At 40.5% G+C, this 21,961-nt stretch overlaps 1 long non-coding RNA gene across 1 annotated transcript in view; it reads right to left on the bottom strand.

Annotated features, from left to right (window-relative positions):
• Positions 1-4,393: 4,393 nt before the first annotated feature.
• LOC105603051 (uncharacterized) overlaps positions 4,394-21,961 on the bottom strand; it is a 58,589-nt gene continuing 41,021 nt past the window's right edge. The window contains exon 3 of the long non-coding RNA XR_001021990.5: positions 4,394-4,950. This is a non-coding gene — a long non-coding RNA (uncharacterized LOC105603051). The remainder of the gene's footprint in view (positions 4,951-21,961) is intronic.

Raw genomic sequence — 21,961 nt, 5'->3', positions numbered from 1 at the left:
CTCTGTTAGGAAGGCAAAGCACTATTCATAAAGTTGGAGGCAATCAATCAAGGGCATCCATGTTTTGGAATGTGAATTGTTTCACATGCAGGCCTTTGTATGGCCATGTTAGTGTGCTTGCTCAAAGGGACCACAATAGCCAGAATACTAATACTTAAGAAGAAAGAGAAATAATCTCAGGGCAAAAACAAAGTAAACAATACCAACAGCAAAATAGACAAAATAATGCACTTTTAGCTGTAAGGTCCTAGAAAGAAAAGTGTGATATCTTAAGTATTGGAAAAAAAAAAAAAAAACCACACAAAACACATGTTGGAGTATTTTGACTGGAAGAGATGTATAGCTGCATTGTGCGTTAAATGGATACAACACTTTCCCTGGATATGGAGGGAAATCATTCTAATGACAGGAAGATGAATTTTCTTTATGACTACTGTTAGTTTCAGTGGCAGATGTAACACCTGCCCATGGCCTTAAAAGCAGTATGTTAGCCCTAGCGCATCCACAGATACGGAAAGAAAGAGAAGACATACTCCAAAGGTGTGAAACAGGCAGCGCAGAGGGGAACAAGAGCTAGACACCAGAGTTGCTCTTTGGGTGACAAGATTATTAGTTTTGGAGCTTCAGAGAATTGCTTTGAATCTTTTTACAGTCATTTACTAGCACTGGAATAAAGATACCAGCACCCATGGAACTCTTATTATATTCCAGTCACCTTATATGTATTATCTCATTTAATCCTCCCAAGACTCCTATGAGACAGGTTCTCTCATTATCTTTATGTTACAGAAGAAACAAGGCTTTGTAAGATTAATGTTTACAATCTAATGAGTAACATAGACAGACTTTGTCAAGAGACTCAAGATTCCATTCCTCACCAAGACCTTTTAGTGTCCTCTGTGTGCATCTGTGTGAGCTTAACTGCTTCAGTGGTGTCTGACTCTGTGACCCCATGGACTGTATCCTGCCAGGTTCCTCTGTCCATGAGATTCTCCAGGCAAGAATACTGGAGTGGGTTGCTGTGCCCTCCTCTAGGGGATCTTCCCGACCCGGGGATTGAACCCACATCTCTTATGTCTCCTGCATTGGCAGGTGAGTTCTTTATACCACTAGTATCACCTGGGAAGCCCACTATCTTCTGTGTAACCTTGGTCAAGTCGGTTAGCTTCTCTTTAGACTCATTTTCCTTATCCATTAAATAAGAATATGCACCTTACAGAATTGTTATAAGTTTTCAACCAGATCAGTGAAGCATCTAATTGATGTAGGCATACAATGTAAATGTTAGTTCACTCCTGCATTCATTAATGACAAAGTTGCTACAATTTTTCACAAAATACAGTATCTAGGAAACAAAGCAATATATTTCTCTTGCTCATGACAGACCTAGGTAAGTGTTTCAGCTGGTAGACATTCTGCTCTGTGTTCCTCTGGGGACCACTTCCTTAATATCTACAACTTAGTTCCACCCTGTCTGGGTTCCTTCAGGTGAAGATGAAGAAGAGAGAGGGAAGAAGCCACAACCTCGATCATAATGCTTGCATCCAAAGACACACTTGCCTCACTTGTGTTCACACTCCATTGAGGAGATGGCTCAGATGATACAGCATCTGCCTGCATTGCAGGAGACCTGGGTTCGATTCCTGTGTCTGGAAGATCCTCTGGAGAAGGAAATGACAACCCACTCCAGTACTCTTGCTGGAAAATGACATGGACAGAGGAGCCTGGTAGGTGATGGTCCATGGGGTTGTAAAGAGTCAGACATGACTGAGCGACTTCACTTTCTTTCTTTGACTTTCTCTGGCTGAGAAGGTGGCTAGCTGGGAATAAAGTTGCTGAATGGCTAGCTCCTACTCAAGTATTGTTGAGGAAAGAGTAGATTGTGGTGATTAAGAGACATGTTAGGGGCTGTGTGTTTGTGCCTCCTCAAAATTCACATGTTGAAGTCATAGCCCAACTATGATGATATAGGGAAGTGGAGCATCTAGGAGGCAATTAGGTCAAGAGTGTGGAGCCCCAGTGGGATAAATGTCCTTATAAGAAGGGGAAAAGAGTTAGCCCTTTCTCTTAACGTTCGTCCTCTGAAAATACAGGGAGAAGATCGTGATCTGTAAGTAATAACTGGGTTCTCACCAGACAATGTATTTGTGAGCACATTGATCTCAGACTTCCAGCCTCCAGAACTGTGAGAAATAAATGTTTGTTTTCAATCCAGCCACTCTATGGTAACTTGCTATAGCCACCCAAAATGATTGGAAACAGGACAACATTTTAAATTGTCAACAAGCCACCTTCTCTTCCATGTCCCTTGATCCTTTCCTTTAGCGTTTCACTTCCCAGTCATGTCAACTCTCCCCTTTGCTGGTTTCTGAACCTGCCCATTTTGGGTAGGAGTCCCTGCGAGGTTTCCTTGGACCTATTCCCCTTACTCTACACCAGATGGATAACACACCAGGTGCCCAGGACTTCTGAGACTAGGTACCCCTCTCCTTGTCTTCACTGACAATGACCTTTTCTGGACCCATCAGGGCTTTCCTAAGTTATTTTCATCTTCCTAAATATAGCTAGATATGGAGCCTTGTCAATTTCACCTCGGACATTTGGTGATCTTAGCTGTCATTTAATTCTTGAGCTGAATTGCATGTATCCGTAAAACTGGAATAAGTAGGTTTACTCTCCTTTTCTTGGGGCCTCTTACTTTAAAAGTTGCAACAAAGTATGAAAAAAGTGTTTTGCAACTCACAATACCCAACACACTATTACAATGCTTGTTGGAATTAAAGTAACCTACCAGGTAAAATCATTATTTGTTCTTTTTTGACTACATATTAGAGTCTAATTTTCCCAATTAGAAAATATTCTATATAAGTAACAATTATATAAATAAATAATATAGAGTATCTCTGTGTTTAGCTTATTTTTATGATAGATATAAAAACATATTAGTGTATTTCTGGATCGAATGGTATGATTATTTCTGTTTTTCTCAGTCTATGGATAGCTTGCTTTTCAAAGCATTCATACAAATTAATACCAGTTCATGATAATAAATACATGCTCTAAAGTGACTGTACTCTTAGTTGAATGGAAATAATCATTAATTTTTAATTACTTATGTAGTATGTAAAAAATGATCCAAATATTATTATATTGTTTTGCATCTCTCTGAGCTTACTTCAGTATATTTCTTTATTTTTCCTTTCCTGTGAATTTATTCATATCTTTTCTTATTTTATTTTTATATACTTACTTTTGTTTGTTTCTTGAATCCTTCCAAAATGAGATTTCGTGGATACTTAGAATCTTGACATATGATTTGATTTTTTCCAAGTAGAACGAGAAGACAAAGGAAGAATCAGAACCCCAGCTCCTTTGTGTCCAACAGGGTTGGGTTTTCCTCCTGAATGCTCAGGCCTCTATTTCCCTCAGGAGGTCTCTTCACAGGATTGTGACTGCTTTATCTTCACAGAATTGTGCAATGTTCCTACAAGTTGTATGGAACCTACTAACCGATGTTAGATTTGCACAGTGGGTAGTTTCTATAAATGTTTCCCTTATAAAGCCACATCCTGGGGAAATCCCTGGGAGGCATGTGTATAGCACAAGGCTTTCTAGCCACTGGAGATTCCCAGGGTTGAATCCTTGCTCTCAGGAATTGATTCAATTTCTGTTCTGTCAGCGGGTTTAACTTCAGGCTGTAGTGTGCTCCACGATTTCATACACAAAAGGAGTATGGTAAGAAATGAAGGCAGGATCCCAGAGAAAATGTGCCTGCACACCACCATGCAAATGCTACACATTGCTTGACTCCAAAGCCTGATAAATGGGCTCTTCATACAGACAAAACGAGAGGGACCTGGGGCTAATGACTGCATTATTAAAATGAAAGCATTATTGATGCCAAATGTTTAGAATGTTGAAGCAAAATTGAGACAATAAGCTTTTGCCTGTAAAATAGAAAAATATTGATTTGTCTCAATTCCCATATCATTTTCAGGTAGCCCAAGTGTTGTTTGAGGTGGGGTACTAGGGATATAATGGGGAGACCCCTGGCTGAGACCTGCTTAGGGCATGACGTCACTGAAATTATTGCTATTAACCATTGAAAAAACTAATGTATTGCACCAGGCAGTCTTGCAAAATCCGTCATTCTTTTAGGGCGATTTTGGCCACTGTCTTCTTGTTCTAATATTAGTTTTTGCTAAATAAAAAAATGTGAAGAACCATGAGATACCCCTGTTTAATCTTGCAGGTATGCCAAAGGGATGCATGAATTGCATTTGATTGAAACCAATAACAACAGACCCTACCATGGAGGTTTTGATGTGTTGGAAAAACTTTGCTATAATGCTTCTAAGAACTTACTCAAGAGACATATGAAAAGAAGCCTATGTATGAGTTTTTAAATTTTATTTTTGCATTTTAATTTACAGAAGGTCAACAGATTCTGGGAGGAAAACTCCCAGAAATCAGAGAGTTCTACAAAGAGCTCCATAGGTCCCAAGAGCACCAGTGGGGGTCTTTGAGTTATTGAAGCATTTTAAAGAGACAAACAGAAACAATGCCTTCATTTCTATAAACTTAGAGGAATGTTCAAATGATCTGCTGTTGATATGATGATACAGATTCACTATATCTTAATGGGTCCTGATCTTAACTCATCTTGATCTTAAGCTCTAGTGGGCAGCTATATAAGCTTCTGGTTAAGTGAAAAAGAATACGATAAAAACAGCTTTCTAGGTAAAACATTTCAAATGATGGTGCAATTCAGTTCAGTTGCTTATGAGGAAGAAGGGCTGGAAGAAAAACCTATGAAAAGATGATGGCAGAACATCACGATCTGTCTTACAGTTGTCATGCACCACTGTTCCTCAGGGGTCCCAGAGGAAAGAAAGCCTTCTTGGCTGGCGGGATGCTCCAGCAGGGTCATTTGTCGTGATGTGGATGGACCTAGAGACCATTGCACAGAGTGAAGTAAGTCAGAAAGAGAAAAACAAGTATCATATATTAACTCATACATGTGAAATCTACAAAAGTGGTACAGAGGACCCTATATCCAGGACAGGAACAGAAATCCAGATCTGGAGCATGGACATATGGAAACTGGGCAGGGTAAGGTGAACTGGGAGATTAAGATTATATACACTATGTATATTACACATACATGCACTGCCACGAGTGAAATACATAGCTAGTGGGAACCTGCTGCATGGCACAGGGAGCTCAGCTCAGTGCTCCGTGATGACCTAGAGGGAGGGACTGAAGGTGAGTGGGAGGGAGATTCCAGAGGAGGGGATATATGTATACATAGAGCTGACTCACTTCATTGTACAGCAGAAACTAACACAACATCGTAAAGCAGTTAGACTCCAATTAAAAAAAATCATAAAAGGCAATGAAGAATTAACCTTTGGGGAAGGTGGTAAAGCATGTTCCAGGAAGCAAGGTCATCTCTGTAAGGGCAAGAGGTGTTAAAGACTTTGATGAACGTGGAAAGCTCAGAGCAGAGAGTTTGAGGGAGAGTTTGGTAAGAGATGGGCTTCCCTGATACCAGCTCAGTTGGTAAAGAATCCTCCTGCAATGCAGGAGACCCTGCTTCGGTTCCTGGGTTGGGAAGATCCCCTGGAGAAGGGATAGGCTAACCACTCCAGTATTCTCAGGCTTCTCTGGTGGCTCAGCTGGTAAAGAATCCGCCTGCAATGTGGGAGACCTTGGTTCAATCCCTGGGTTGGAAAGATCCCCTGGAGATTTTAACTTGGGGTTTCCCTCCAAAGAAGGGCAATGCCAAAGAATGCTCAAACTACCACACAATTGCACTCATCTCACATGCTAGTAAAGTAATGCTCAAAATTCTCCAAGCCAGGCTTCAGCAATACGTGAATCACGAACTCCTAGATGTTCAAACTGGTTTTAGAAAAGGCAGAGGAACCAGAGATCAAATTGCCAACATCCGCTGGATCATGGAAAAAGCAAGAGTTCCAAGAAAACATCTATTTCTGCTTTATTGACTATGCCAAAGCCTTTGACTGTGAGGATCACAATAAACTGTGGAAAATTCTGAAAGAGATAGGAATACCAGACCACCTGACCTGTCTCTTGAGAAACCTGTATGCAGGTCAGGAAGGAACAGTTAGAACTGGACATGGGACAACAGGCTGGTTCCAAATAGGAAAAGGAGTACATCAAGGCTGTATATTGTCACCCTGCTTATTTAACTTATATGCAAAGTACATCATGAGAAACGCTGGACTGGAAGAAACACAAGCTGGAATCAAGATTGCCGGGAGAAATATCAATAACCTCAGATATGCAGATGACACCACCATTATGGCAGAAAGTGAAGAAGAACTAAAGAGCCTCTTGATGCAAGTGAAAGAGGAGAGTGAAAAAGTTGGCTTAAAGCTCAATTCAGAAAACGAAGATCATGGCATCTGGTCCCATCACTTCATGGCAAATAGATGGGGAAACAGTGAAAACAGTGACAGACTTTGTTTTGGGGAGCTCCAAAATCACTGCAGATGATGAGTGCAGCCATGAAATTAAAAGACACTTACTCCTTGGAAGGAAAGTTATGACCAACCTAGATAGCATATTAAAAAGCAGAGACATTACTTTGTCAGCAAAGGTCCATCTAGTCAAGGCTATGGTTTTTTTCAGTAGTCGTGTATGGATGTGAGAGTTGGACTATAAAGAAAGCTGAGTGCCAAAGAATTGATGCTTTTGAAGTGTGGTATTGGAGACAATTCTTGAGAGTCCCTTGGACTGCAAGGAGATCCAACGAGTCCATCCTAAAGGAAATCAGTCCTGGGTGTTCATTGGAAGGACTGATGCTGAATCTGAAACTCCAATATTTTTACCGCCTGATGTGAATAGCTGACTCATTTGCAAAGACCGTGATGCTGGGAAAGATTGAGGGCAGGAGAAGAAGGGGACGACAGAAGATGAGATGGTTGGATGATATCACCAACTCGATGGACATGGGTTTGGGTGGACTCTGGGAGTTGGTGATGGACAGGGAGGCCTGGCGTGCTACGGTTCATGGGGTTGCAAAGAGTCAGACACGACTGAGCGACTGAACTGAACTGAACTGAACTGTGTCTCAGCTGGTGCATCTGAACAGGCAGTAAGGGGTTCTGTGATAGAACTAATGTGATGTACAGAAAGATTAGGTATTTTTGCATGTACAATAGGACATCATTAAAAGGTTTGAAGTGAGAGTGAGACAAGGTTGTTTTTATATTGTTCCTATAGTGAAGAGCTTCCCTGGTGGCTCAGAGGTTAAAGCGTCTGCCTGCAATGTGGGAGACCAGGGTTTGATCCCTGGGTCGGGAAGATTCCCCTGGAGAAGGAAATGGCAACCCACTCCAATATTCTTGCCTGGAGAATCCCATGGACGGAGGACGGTGGGCTACAGTCCACGGGGTCACAAAGAGTCGGACACGACTGAGCCACTTCACTTTCTTATAGTGAAGAAGAAAGAATCCTTCTAGTTGACCAATGTAGGAGCGACTGCACCTAAGCAGCCTAAGTAGCCTTTTTAAGTTTTCTTATTTCTCCGCACATCCTCTTTTACTCCACGTGCTTGCCTCAACATCCCCTCTCATGCTAAGCTACAGCAGGCTCAGTTAGTCTGAGAGTCTTTGTATATTTGCAATACTATTTTACACTGACTCAAGGCTCCATTATCTGTCTTTTAATTCAACACCTTCTTTTCTTCCCAAAAGCTTCCGAAATTTTTCTAGGACCCAAAGATAGATCGCTTTTAATATGACTGGCATATTCCTCTTTTTTTTCCTTGGTAACTAAAATGTCAAAATGTAGCAGCTTAAAATAGTCGTCATTTATTGTCTCATAAATTTCATGGGTCAGGAATCTGGGTCCGGCTTGGCCAGGTACCTCTGATTCGGGGCTCCTCACAAGGCTGCCATCAAGATGCTGACCTTGGCCGTAGTCATCACTCATTCTACCAACTCATTTCTTCTTACCGCTCTTTGCCAAGTACTTTCCCTTTTTTTCCCAAGTACTTTCCCTTTCCTGAATAACCTTTTGTTCTCTTTCTAAGTATAAAATTAATCCTTCAAATAATAAAATATGGTAAAAACCTTTTTGTCAACAAATGTTGAAACAATAAATTTAGGATGAAACAGTTTCCAACCCAAAGATTCTGTTAACATGCTTACTGCTTTCATTCATAAGTAACTAGACAGTGTTTAATGTAGGAAAAAAAACCCTATCTAAATATAACATTTAAATTTAAACATGAAATATAATTGAAGAATGTTAGAATGTTCTATATTCTGTTCCATGGCTGATGTTATTATTATTCTTTTTCCTTCTCAGTCATTGTTGTTTAGCTGTTAAGTCATATTCAACTCTTTGTGACCCTAGGGACTGTAGCCTGTCAGGCTCCTCTGTCCATGGGATTTTCCAGGCAAGAGTGCTGGAGTGGGTTGCCATTTCCTACCTGCTATCTTTCATATTCAGCATATAAATTACTCTGGATTCAAATTGTTGCTTTGATATTTATCCTATAATTGACTTCTGAGAATGGCCATCTTACCAATTCTGCTGCGCTTAGTCGCTCAGTCGTGTCTGAATCTTTGTGACCCCATGGGCTGTAGGCTCCAGGCTCTTCTATACATGGGGGTTCTCCAGGCAAGAAGACTGGAGTGGGTTGCCATGCTCTCCTCCAGGAGATCTTCCCAACCGAGGGATCGAACCCAGGCCTCCTGCTTTGCAAGCAGATTCTTTATCCTGTGAGCCACCGTGGAAGCCCATTACCAAGTCCACCAGACCAGATTTGATTATAGTAGTTACAGGGATTTAAAACATTGTGTATGATAAAGAGGGATACAAGGGGGACTTGCCATTTGTTCACTGAAGAATAAATCAAAATTTGTTAAGAAGCTAGTAGCTTTAAACTGCATTTATGGTTTAATTCTTGGAAGGGGAGAAAGGCTGTAGTCATGAATCTGAATAGCCAGGCAAGGATAGACCCCAATCAAAGAAACAGAAAGTGATGAAATAAGCTCTTCTCCATAGTTCTAGAGCAGAGTTTTGGGTCTTTAATTTCTGGTATTTACTACTTACACTTAAAAGCTGAAGGCATTTAACAACTGGAGAAAAGAGAGGTTCTGACCAACACTTTATGTGTTCAGAGTGATTATAATTAATTCTACAGCCATCTCCCTCAAACTCACCCTCTCCCTATATGTAGTAAAGGAAGTCAGACTATAGGGAGGGTGAAGTGACATTGAGGCAGTTCATTACTAAAGTAAAAAATGCAGTGGCGGTTTAAATAGAATATTATCCTCCAGGCCTAAAAGAAATGTTTGTAGGTAAAAGGGCCATATTGAACAAGTAGGGAAAAATCCAAGTTTCTTAAACAAAATTTTAAAAATGATAAATCATGTATTGAATTGAATCAAGAAAAAATAATAAAGTTATAAAGAATGAGATAATAAAGATGAAGGCATACATTAATGAATTAGAAGAGCAGTAAAAACTGATCTGAAATGGTTCTTTGAAAAGATCTATAAAATCTGAGAATGGTTTCTTGAACAAGTCTTTGTTATTGAGAAGAGAGACAGAAAATCCACATAAAAATTTTAAAAATATTGTATCTATGAAATGAATCAACTCTAATGACAGAAAGTGAAAAGTATCTAAAGAGTCTGTTGATGAAGAAAGAAGAAAGTGAAAAATCTGGCTTAAAACTCAACATTCAGAAAACTAAGATCATGGCATCTGGTGCCATCACTCATGGCAAATAGAAGGGGAAAAACTGGAAGCAGAGACAGCTTTTATTTTCTTGGGCTTCATAATCACTGAAAGTAGTGACTGCAGCCATGAAATTAAAAGATGCTTTCTCCTTGGAAGGAAAGCTATGGCCAACCCAGACAGCATATTAAAAAGCAGAGACATCACTGCCGACAAAGGTCTATATAGTCAAAGCCATGGTTTTTCTAGGAGTCATGTACAGATGCAAGAGTTGGGTCATAAAGAAGGCCGAGAGTCAAAGAACTGATGCTTTTTAACTGTGGTGCTGGAGAAGACACTGAGAGTCCCTTGGACTGCAAGGAGATCCAACCAGGCCATCCGAGAGGACATCAACTCTGAAGATTTACTGGGAGGACTGATGTTGAAGCTAAAGCTCCAATACTTTGGCTACCTAATGCAAAGAGCCAACTCAGTGGAAAAGACCCTGATGCTGGGGAAGATTGAGGTCAGGAGGAGAAGAGGGAGGCAAAGAATGAGATGATTGGGTGGCACCATTGACACAATGGACATGACTTTGAGTGAACTCCAGGAGACAGTGAATGACAAGGAACTCTGGCATGCTGCAGTTCATAAAGTTGCATAGTCAGACATGACATTGTGACTGAACAATAGTATATGTATGATATGTGTATTGTATGTGCATTCTACATATTACATATGTATGATCATAGACTATTCATAGGTAGCAATACACCTGGGCGTGATATTTTTAGAAGGCATCTTGAACTCATCATTTCTCTCTCCAGGAATTTTTCACAAGGAAATAATCATGAACATTCATTGTGTTATACCTAGAAATATATCCACCATAGTGTTGTTTATAAGAAGTCAAAATTAGAAAAACAAAAACAAAACTAAGTTTTCAGATATGAGTGAACTTATTCAAGATACAATCATTGAATCAAATATTATGAAAATATTAAAAGGAATGTAAGAAATCCCACTGCTGGGCATACACACCAAGGAAACCAGAATTGAAAGAGACACGTGTACCCCAATGTTCATCGCAGCACTGTTTATAATAGCCAGGACATGGAAACAACCTAGATGTCCATCAGCAGATGAATGGATAAGAAAGCTGTGGTACATATACACAATGGAGTATTACTCAGCCGTTAAAAAGAATTCATTTGAATCAGTTCTGATGAGATGGATGAAACTGGAGCCGATTATACAGAGTGAAGTAAGCCAGAAAGAAAAACACCAATACAGTATACTAACACATATATATGGAATTTAGGAAGATGGCAATGACGACCCTGTATGCAAGACAGCAAAAAAGACACAGATGTGTATAACGGACTTTTGGACTCAGAGGGAGAGGGAGAGGGTGGGATGATTTGGGAGAATGGCATTCTAACATGTATAATATCATGTAAGAATCGAATAGACAGTCTATGTCTGACGCAGGATACAGCATGCTTGGGGCTGGTGCATGGGGATGACCCAGAGAGATGTTATGGGGAGGGGAGGTGGGAGGGGGGTTCATGTTTGGGAACGCATGTAAGAATTAAAGATTTTAAAATTAAAAAAAAGAAAATAAAAAAAATAAAAAAATAAAAGGAATGTAAAAATGTTTAATGAAGCTGTTTTTTAAAAAGGAAAATCTGAAAGAATAAATAACTACAAGTATGTGAAGTGAAAATCTCCTAATTGTGTCCGACTCCTTCTGACACCATGGACTATACAGTCCATGGAATTCTCTAGGCCAGAATATAGAAGTGGGTAGTCTTTCCCTTCTCCAGGGGATCTTCCCATCCCAGGGATCGGTATGCAGTTAAGTCCAAAAAAAATGCTGGGTGACTACACTTTCACTTTTTTTCTGTTATGAAGTGTTATGTGCTAAATGAGGCTTTTGGGACTTAACTGCTATGTATATGCAAAGCCCCACTGTTATAATAAAATGCACTCAAGGTTGTAAGCATTGACTGACTTACCTGTAGTAAATCTTGGATTATTTGGTTTGGACTATTTTAATATATTTAGTGTATATTTAACATAGGGGCTTCCCAGGTGGTGCTAGTGGTAAAGAATCTGCCTGCCAATGCAGGAGACATAAGAGACTAGGGTTTGATCCCTCAATGGGGAAGATCTCCTGGAGGAGGGCATGGTAACCCACCCCAGCATTCTTGCCTGGAGAACCCCATGAACAGAGGAGCCTGGCAGGCTAAGGTCCACAGCGTCACAGAGTCAGACACCACTGAAGTGACGCAGCACGCATCCATATAATTAATATAAGGGCATGCTATTTAAGGTGGAAACAGTTCTGAATTTCTATCCAGTCTGTTTCCATATTGGGAGAATAAACTTATCAAGTCCATGGTGTGGAAAATAATACGTAAATAAGCAACCTACACCTTGATAAGTGTTGATCTAGTAATTTTATTCTGAGTAAGTGGAAATCTAAAAAATAAAAAGGGTCTATTCAGTTTTATTTATAATTTAAAACATGTAAAATCACAATATAGAGAACTATGTAAGGAAACTGTGTAATATACCATGTTAGAATACTTGGCAGATATCACAGACATTTGAGTTTTATGAACAGGAGGATGTATGCTACAGCACTATATTAAATATAAAAAATCATATATAGTATGTGTCCTCAACTTTAAGACCCATCTCTGGGGAAAATGTCAGATTTCTTCTTGTTCCAGGTTTCAGGCAGGAGGTAGATTGGCCTCTTACAGGGTAAAGCATTTGGACATTCAGTCTTTGTGGACTGAAATTCCAAAATGAGACTAGCAGGACAATTAAGAGAGAAGGCTAGGAGCTGTCCAGACCACTTATTTCTCATTCTTGAAGTCGGGAGACCTCCCTGACTACTCATGCACAGAAAGACTCCTTGGAGATCAAAGGGGAGTGATGCTAATTGATGCTCACTGTCCATAGGCCCCCTGGAAGAGGGCATGGCAACCCACTCCAGTATTGCCTGGAGAATCCCCATGGACAGAGGAGCCTGGTGGGCCACAGTCCATGGGGTCACAAAGAGTCAGACACAACTGAGTGACTTTCACTTTCACGAGGAGTTAGAATTAGGTGCTTCCACCGCCGCAACCAGACCTCAACGTCTGGCCTGGAGCTGAAGCACCACTTCAAGCCACTCCAGGCTAAGGCTACCAGAGATCAGGCTGGGGAATCAAAACTCAGCTCCTCCTCAGATAACTCTATAATCTATGTATGCAGGTGAACCCACTGTCTAGAAAAACAGTCTGTGCTTAATAAAGCCCTGCTAAGTGCTGCCATGCCAGACACTTGATACATATCTTTTGTTCGTCTCAGGCAATTGTATCATATAGGTACTCTTAATAAGCCTCTTTTGTAATGGAGATAACAGCACAAGAAAAGAGTAAGTGGTTCTCCTGGAAGCCCACTGCGGTGGAGGGGCAGACTTGGGGTCGGACCTGTGTTTGTCCAAATCCTGCTCCAGTAACTTTTGTTGCCCTACCCACCACTCAAACACTCTGTAGTCTGGGTATGTTGATATTTACAGGAAGCTTGTGAATATTTTCTAAATTTTTGAAAGTGAGTCCAGGTTGATTTTAAAGTAAAAGGTAAATCAACAAGAAAGTGAAGGATGTAACATAAAAAGGAAGTTAAGAGTAGAAAATAAAAATGATATTGATAAGTATAAGCTGTCAGTTACACTGACGATATAGCTCTGGAGAGAAATGCATTCTTAAATATTTCGGATGTTTGGATACACACACTTTAAGATTTATTGCTGTTCCACTTATTGTAAGAACCCTAAATGGATCAACATGTGTATCGTGATACTCCTTGACTTGAAAATATGGCCCTTAGACAATGATCTCGTTCCGTTCCTGTCTCTGCAGCGCCCCCTTCAGCTGTTTTGATTAAGGCTGCGGAAAGATTGGCCTGTTTTGTTTCACTTCACTTTGGATGCTTCAGCCTGCGGGCTGGGGTGTGGTCCGGGAGGAAGAGGAAGAGCAGCTGAACTGGACCGGAAGACGGAAAGCCTGGGTTCCCCTCCCTGCTACCCACTTAACCTCTAGCTGTCTCATTATTTCCCTCCATAAAATATATACTTTCACTGTGTGTCCTTCAATTGGACAATGGGGAACACAGCTTTATACCTTTAAAGTAAGTGCAGAAGACTGCTTGTCTGTGTCCCTATTGGCTTGTCCATTTATCCACCTATCCTCTTTTATATTTCTCTCTGCCTCTTTCTTTCCTCCACTCTCTCCCTCCATCCCCACTCCTTCCAACCCTCCCTCCTTTCTGCCTTCCCTTCCTTTCTTTTTCTTTAGCTCTGGCCCCAGGGCGTAGGCTTGACCGCAAGGAATGCTCAGAATGAAAGATTGCTTCTACTGACCTGGAGCAGGCACTAGGGTGAGCTATGACCCGTCTTCACAATGTCTGATTTCTTTCTCCACTACTCCTGTTTACAGACTCCTCCCTCCTTAACGTGGACACTACCTTTGATGTGTTACTCCATTAATTCTGACACTTAGAAGTGATGATAATAAATCAAAGGCATTTGTGTATTCATTAATCTACTCTTGCACTTTTCAGAGCATCCTCCTAATATTCTTGAAAAGCTCAAGCTCTCTAGGTTGCTGCATTAAATATGCTTTGTCCCCTAACCATGTCAGGCATTGCACTCCTGAATCCTGAGACCCATTCTGAGACGGGGTCTCCCCTGCTATGTGACTCCAAGGCCCCGTTTGTAATCACCATAAACCGGAAGGAAGAGTCACAGGGCTACCATCAGCCCAACAGAGACAGCGGAGCAGAGGAGTCTAATTACAGAAATTAAGGTGTGTAAAAGACAGGAGTTGTAAGTGAAAGATCTGCAGGCACCTTGAGAGCCATCATCCAAGGATGTCTGGTTTGGAAGAATGGAAATATGCTCACATTAATTAGCCTGTGGCACCAGAAGAGGATAGTTAAAATGCAATAATAATAATAATAATAATAGTAATAATCTCACTGCCCTTTTGAGGGAGAAAAGTTGTCCTAGATTGAAAGTTTGATTTCCACGTCAGTAGCCTGTGTGCTTGTACCTTACAGCAGCGTGAGAGACGGCGAAGAGCAAGAAGAGGCACAGTCTGAACTGCGGCTCTGCCTCTTGCTATGTGATCTTTGACAATGAGCCACTCCTCCCTAAGTCTCTGTGTTCAGTTTTCTCACTTGTAAAGTGATGAAAATAGCTCTCGTTTTAATAAGATACTGTGAGGACTGAATACCATAAAGTCGATACTGTCTCCGTTGGATGAGAAAAGCCGCAGGCACGTTCCACCCTCCAGAAACAGTTGAGTATCTACTACGTATATGTCCAAGCATCCGTGTGCATATAATTTTTTTTTTTTAACCAGGTCCTTTTCATCTTGGTATTGCCATTTAGTCAGCTCTGCTGGCTGTTATTAAAAGGCTTCTCAACACAATAGCAAAGGTTGGTTAACAAAGGAAAGCACACGAGGCAGTGAAAGCTATTGAGAGACGCACACTCACCCTCCCCACACCCTTGACCTCTAGAAGCAGATCAGTAACTTCTCTCCTCTCCGCTTCCCCTTCCTGTGTCCACAGCGAAGGGAAGTTGGTTGCAACCTTTTGCTGATACCGTGACACAGGGCACACAAGAGCGGAAGGGAGAAAAGCATTTCAACAAAAGGCTGGAACTTCAGTTTAGGTAAATTCAGGAAGGAGAGACAGAGGAAATGGCAGTAACCTTGCCTGGAACGAAAGGAAAAGGATTCTGGTATCAGCCCCGGAGTGAAATGTTAGGTCATCTATAATAAGGGCTGGGTGAAAAACCTTCAGCTCAAAGAGAAAGATACAGTGACACAAAGAAGCTTGTCAAGGCTACTTTGAAAGCAGTTAAGAAACCGATTCTTCTTTCCTAAAGAAAGTCCTCAGACAAAAGAGATTCCCTCATCAGCGTGTGTGGAGTTCCGTGTAGGATAAACTCTCTTCACAATCTCATGAGCCAAGTTTCCGAGCCAAAGTTTTCTTACTTATGAGGGAAAAGGAAAGGAAACAGCAACTTAAAAATAAAATGGAGCAGATTAAGCAGGATTTTCCTCCATTAAATGTGTTTAATAGGGAGTTTCTATTTCTGACCAAATTTCTTGTCTTTTAAATGTTCACAATTATTATCAGTGGCACTGGCAGATTACAGTTGGTAGTGACAAATGAGCCAGTCTGCATATAACATCAGAATGTGTCCTAATCCATACACTACAGTCACTTTAAACTTTGAAGGTGAGATAGAGAGAGACAGAGACAGACAGACAGATGCATCCAGGAATAGAATGCACTTTTTTCTGAAGAGGACATGGTTTGTTTCTCCTGGCACCAGGAATGCTAAACTTCTGAGAAAGATGTTAATTATGAGATCAGAGCTGAATCTTGACTGAGGATAGACTGAATTTCAAAGATCCCCGGTCTGAAATGATTATCTTCCTTGGCTCCTAAAATTTCATTTAATCAGACATGAATTAGAATCATAATTCTACATTAATTTCAGTTTGTTTTCCAACCAGTCAATTACAAATGGGCTAGTCCCCTTGCACAACAATTCAGACCAAATGGCGTAGAAGAACCCCCTTCTTGGTAGGAAAAATGTTCTGATTTCCACCTTAGCACCTTACGTGTTAGTATTTCAGTGGCTCAAATTTTTTTTGTGAAGGGGTTAGAAAGTTAGATATTGTAAATCTGTGATGGTAAAATTCTGGGGATAATATGTTAGAGAAAATAAAATCATTCTTCTCCTTAATAATCTTCCCAATTGTGTGGTAAAGGAAATGCCACGGTCCTGCACTTAGTTGTGTTAAATCACTATCTATCTACTATACCTTGGAGTTGATAAAGAGAATTAGTAACTATCAGTAAAACCGCTAACTGCCCTGAACACAGTACCTACTGGGTGGAAAATCACTTGAATTCACGTTAGAACCCCCTCTTTGGACCACAGGTCATTCTGACTTATAGAGGCTCACATCTGAAACTATACAGCCTGAAAAAGAAAAATAAGAGCCCAGACTTATTTAGCCATTTAATTAGAGCTTTAGAAAATCTGTGTGGCTTTCTACTCGCTATCAATCCTGTCTATAGCTACATAAAACTTTTTTTTGAAATCAGTTTAATTTTATACATAAATATGCCCCAAATTTACACCTTTGCAATTTAAATTTCTCACTTCTTTCCACCCCTGACACTAAATTCTTCTCAGCTGATGTGGTTTTAGAGCTAAGCATGTTTTCTTTCTTTTATAGCTTAACGTTACGCAAGAATTTCTCTGCTTCTTCCAACCTCATGCCACATATGACATTCTGTCCCCATCAAAAATCAGATCATTTCTCAAAGAAAACTGGCATTCAGGCAAACCCTAGAGATGAAAGGAAGGGTTAAGTTTACTTCCAATATTAGGGAATGATTCGGAAATAAATGTCGAGGTTAAAAAGTCCAGATGGTAATTCAGCTGTATCCTTACTATAAACATGATTTGATTTATGGGAGCTACTAATGGTATCTCAGTTTAGATCTGGACGGCTTTGCTTTCTCTCATCTGAGTCTTAAATTCATCAAATTCTTTTACTCCCACTATCAATCCTTCACTACAAAGGGACACTCCTAATCAAGAATTTGGGAGTATTTTAAAATGCAGAAATTGATAAATGTTAACAACCCTAATCCATGCAAATTACTGTCTGTTGTCATTATTTATAACCTGGCGGAAGCGTTTATTCAAAAAATCCTCAAAGAGCTCTGACAATTCATGCTTCCAGTTGTGAATCATCTTTTGCTCTTTTTCTCTCTTTCATAAGGGATCACACTGAATAAGTTTTCACTTTTTTTTTTTCTTTGCCTGACATGGCAATTATTAGCTTTCTTGGCTTTGTCAGAAAAATCCATCGGAAATGTTTATCTCCTGGGGCAAATCTCAGGGAAACAGCATGTTTATCACTTCAAGGGGCTGTAATCCGAAGGCAGCCCCAGGCCCACCAGGTTTATTGTACAAAAACTGGGGGAGAAACACCCACGTGATTGAGCAGCTATGGTACAATAATCCTCTGTCCTGAGTTTCAGAGTCTTGCCAGCCCCTCTTTGTTCTCCAACCTCTGCCAATTAAATGCACAAGCTGAAATAATACTAATTTAATCTCGTATTTGCAACTGACTTTGTCAACTTACAAAGTATTGGTCTGGAGAGTGGACACCCTTCACAATCAGGTCACTTTCTTCCATAGTGAGAATCGATGTGTTTTATGTGGTGGCTAATATCTCATCTGAATATCATCCCAGGAAAAGAGATCAATGAAAATGAGAGGATAAGATCAGCTGCATTTTCCTTTATTCCATTATGAGGATAAACAGAACTGAAATCTCATGTCTTACGATAAACATACAATTTTATATCACTCTTTACATCCTTTCAAGGCCCGATTCTATTGTCATTTCTGTGATGAAACCTATACTCGTTCCCAAAGCTGAATAAACTACTCCATCCTCAGGGCTCCTAGTGATATTTTGGACATGCTTTGGTTCATTCAGTACTCAGGGAATGTTTTAAAGGTTCAAGGCATGTGTTAGAGCTTGAAATATAATCAAGACCAAGACACGGTTTATGCACTCCAGGCAGGGAGGTAATGGGCAGTTACAATAAACTACCCATAAGTGGTAAACTCAATATATGATCCAAGCATGTAAGAAGGGTATCTTCCTTGTTAAGGGCATGACCCTTCCAGAGTTCACAAGGAGACTTTGGTCCCAGTAAGTAAGAAGGCAGAAAAAACCTTCCTAGTATAAGCTAAGAATTCACAATAATTTCTCTTCTCAGAAGTGAAGAAAAATATCTGGGGGAGAACTGCAGATAGGAAAAATTGTTTAAAAGCACAAAATTCAATATTAAGAATTTTTTAAAAATAAGACTGGACAAATAAGTAAAGGTCAATTCAGAAAGGATTAAGTTAAGAATTTGCATTTTATTATATGGGCAATAGAAGCTGGGACTTATGGTAATGATAACGGAGTTTTGACTGTAGTAAATCCTTATGGAGATAGAGAAAAGTACAGAGAGTTGTCAATTATTAGAAAGTAAAATGGACAGAGATTGTTGACTATCTGAGTATGCGAACAAGATATTGACAGATGTAAACACAAAGGATGATACATAGGTTTTTCTCCTGAGAAGTTCGGAGGCAGCGACAACTTGGCTGAGACAGGGGGTGCAGTAGAAAGAACCACTTCAGTGGAGAAACCAAACTGAGTTTGGTTTGGTGTTGAGTGTAGGTTGCCTGTGAAACATTACTTTGAGATATCTAAGTGATGGATGCTTGTATGGCAGGTTTACCTTCAGAAAGATTATCTAGACTGCAGATGGATTCTGAGACGCAACTACCATAAAACTGGAAACGGATAGATGAAACTACTGAGGAGGTGCATAGCCTGAAAAGAAAAGAGAGCTGAGGTTGTTGCATGGAAGGATAGATCAACTCTAGCCAGAAAGGAAAGCCAGAGGGAGTTCATTACCACTATGGAAACCATGCAGAAAGAGTAATTCAAGAAGGAGGTGAGGTCGGGTACATGTCAAGGAAACAATGGAAAACAGAACCAGAAAGTGCCCAGGTGGGTTTCCCTGGTGGCTCAGTGCTAAAGAATCCACCTGCCAACGCGGGAGACGTGGGTTTGATTCCTGGGTCAGAAAGATCCCCTGGAGTAGGAAATGGCAGCCCACTCCAGTATTCTTACCTGGAAAATTCCATGGACAGAGGAGCCTGCTAGGCTACATACAGTCCATGGGGTTATGAAAGAGTTGGACATGACTTTGCAACTAAATAACAGCAAAGCATCCAAATAACTTGTAGAAGTAAATTGGTAGACTTGGTTTGAGCATTTTCAGGAGTGTAGGAACCAAAGACAGTTTGCAGAGCTGTGAACAATGAGGGAAAATGGAAACGTGTAGAATCATTTTACAAAAGACTTGTATTAGGGAGATAAATACCTTTATTATAAATCACACAGTTTCTTTTAATGTTCAGAGTATTCCCCTTCCTCCTTCACTGCCCCAATTCACAACACTAGATTGAATTCCTGTTGTCACCTGAGCTGTTTGTATATTTAGAGAGTCTCAGTAACTAGCCTAGTGCCTGGAGCTCCATAGATATTGTTAAATAAATGAGTGACTGGGGCAGAAGTGATGAACATTTTTCCCACCACTATTTTCCAGGAAAGCACCAATTATTTGGATAAAAATTATGTGGGGAGGGGACTGGAGTACAAAAGTAGGTCAAGTGAATTGTCTTTACGAGGCTAGAATGCTACATGTTTAACTGCATTTTCAATGGAACTTAGTGAGATCCTTCTCTTTGATGGAAAGCTGACTTTCTAAATAATTAAGTGAATTACCACTAGTGTAGGACAGGATTATTATACAAGCAACATCCCACTGCAAGTACAGGAGACTGTCACTGCAATAACTGAAGACCTAAAATAGATGTCTATGTAGACAGCTACACAATTACTGCCTGAGGCTCAGAGCCAATCATAACTCTAGGTGAACTCAATGCCTCAGCGCACCAGGGGAAGCTGAGGATCCTTCCAGGTGACCTCTGGTTGACTGGCTTCTGGGATATATATAGCCCAGGCTGAAGTGTGCTGTCAAAATTCACCATTTAAGTATTCTCAATGCCATCAAAATATTCCTTTCAAAGAGAAAGAACTGCAGACTCAGCGCAGGAAGAGTCTGTTTCATGACATGTTGGATTTGGAGCTCAGCGCTAAGATGTGGATATGTGAATTTGGATGGGACCAGTATGGAGATAGTGACTCAAACAAGGAGGGTCTGTAAGAGTGAGCAGAGAGCACTGCATCATTGGAAGAGGAGAGAACTGACTTCAGAATCCTCTGGTACACTGGAACCGAACACTGGGCAGGAAGGGAAGTCTTAGACGGACTTAAGAGAAGCGGTCTACATGCTACAACAGTGTGCATTCCATTTCTAATCTTCCTCCATTTCATTCTGAAAAGGGGAAATACAATTTATCAAATGAGGCATCAGTCATCTCTTGAGATATGTTTTAAGATATGATTTCTTTCCTTTAAAATATTGTTCTAAGGTATTGCATTTATTGTTTTTGACCTTGCGAATACTCAATCAAGATTTATTGAGCGACTATAATACTCGCTGGGCTTCCCAGGTGGCTAAGTGGTAAAGAATCCACCTGCCAAGCAAGAGACATGGGTTTAATCTCTGAGCAAGGAAGATCCCCTGGAGAAGAAAACGGCAACCCACTCCAGTATTCTTGCTGGGAAATCCCATGGACAAAGGAGCCTGGTAGGCTATGGTCCATGAGGTCACAAAATAGTCAGATATGCCTTAGCATTTAAACAGCAACAATACACTCTACATCTCAAAAAACCGACACTTAAATTTGAATTATGTTGTGTAGTGGCCGCCATCGGTGTAGAAATCAAGGCCCCCAGAGAAAGTGGTCCTGGATTACATACCAGAAGGCAGAGTCAGAAATTGAACCTGTGTTTTCTAAATCTTGTGATCTTTCTATGATGGTTGCTATAGCTATTTGATACACATATTAACCCAGAGAATAACTCATTTTCATATCTTTCTCAAAATTTTGAGATTCCAAGGCCTGTAGAACCAGTCATGTCATTATATAGTGAACCTAGAAATGTCCTAAGAGGCATCAGATATATAAGCTTCTCGCTTGCTTGCTTGCTGACTAAGTTGCTTCAGTCGTGTCTGACCCTTTGAGACCCTGTGGACTGTAGCCTGCCAGGCTCTTCTGTCCGTGGGATTCTCCAGGCAAGAATATTGGAGGGAAGATCCATACTGAATTAAAATACTGAAATGAAGATCCCTATTTCCTTCTCCAGGGGATCTTCCTGATCCAGGGATTGAACCCGTGGCTTTTACGTCTCCTGCACTGGCAGGCAGGTTCTTTACCACTAGTGTCAACTGGGAAGGCCAGAAATTGGCACAAGCATCTCTGTTTGCTTCTTTCAGAGTCTGCATGACAGTGAGCTGGAGGTAGATTACTGAATGATTATCCTCTGAGTTTGGTTTTCTCCAAACCCCAGTGTGTAGAAATACATGAGAAAATATGCATATTAAGCTGGCCCAATGTCAAATATGAAGAATCATAGCATATATGTGACATGGAATGTATGGTTTTCTGTGTTTTAGAAAGTGTGCTGTG

This window comes from Ovis aries, chromosome 18 (assembly GCF_016772045.2).
Source record: "Ovis aries strain OAR_USU_Benz2616 breed Rambouillet chromosome 18, ARS-UI_Ramb_v3.0, whole genome shotgun sequence".
Lineage (NCBI taxonomy): Eukaryota > Metazoa > Chordata > Mammalia > Artiodactyla > Bovidae > Ovis > Ovis aries.
Note: the sequence above shows the minus strand (reverse complement) of the source record. Positions and strands in the feature narration are given on the sequence as shown.